The sequence below is a fragment of the Mastomys coucha genome, unplaced genomic scaffold (genome assembly GCF_008632895.1).
Source record: "Mastomys coucha isolate ucsf_1 unplaced genomic scaffold, UCSF_Mcou_1 pScaffold22, whole genome shotgun sequence".
NCBI lineage: Eukaryota > Metazoa > Chordata > Mammalia > Rodentia > Muridae > Mastomys > Mastomys coucha.
The window spans coordinates 26,829,458-26,830,262 of record NW_022196905.1 but is presented as its reverse complement, the minus strand read 5'-3'; positions in this window follow the sequence as shown (position 1 = coordinate 26,830,262).

The window sequence follows — 805 nt, the reverse complement described above, 5'->3', positions numbered from 1 at the left end:
GCCCTGGGATGACTTTGCTGGTGCACACCTGGGTCATCCATCTCACCAGATTCCAAATGGTTTACTCCACTACTCACAATCCCTCTCATCTCCTTTGTGTTCATTGGCTTAAGTTTTCCCTCTACTACTTAGGGCCATGTTACACTGAGGGATCTTACCAATTCTCTCTAGAACAGAGACACTCCAGGGGCCCCTGTGACTGGGGATTTCCAAGCAAGAAAGAATATTTAAAATCTGTCAGGCATACCATTAAGTTGGTGGCTTATTCTTACCAGCTAGAGTTGCCAAACCACCCTCCTACACAATACTTCATACTGTATTCATTTCAACACTAACACTGGCATTGGCAGGTGAGGATTGTGCAGTGAGGGGGAGGGCTCTTTCACCATTCTCGAGGTCTAGGGTTCCATAGATTATACAGAGTTACATCTAGAAAAATCACCAGGCAAGGCTTTCTCCCAGTTTCTGTTATTGCTGGGGCAGTGGGTGCTGGAAAAGTGAACAAAAGGGTCCAGTAGACACTCATCTTGCTGTCCTGCAGAGGTCTTCAGGAAGAGGTGACATTTCTAAGATGAGGCCTGACTGGCCAAGCAAGAACCGTCTCAGCAGGTGAACTGTTCTTCTGCCTGGCACCACCATCCCATAATCAGATTCAGAGGAAAGAGCTTGTAAGTTCAAGAACAAATCAACATGAGGAAGAATAAGGAATGATGACCACATATCTCTGAGGTCCTTGCGTTACATGTCACCAGGGAGGGGTTGCTTGCTTAGGAGCCTCATGTGTCCCTGGGTTCAGCACACATTC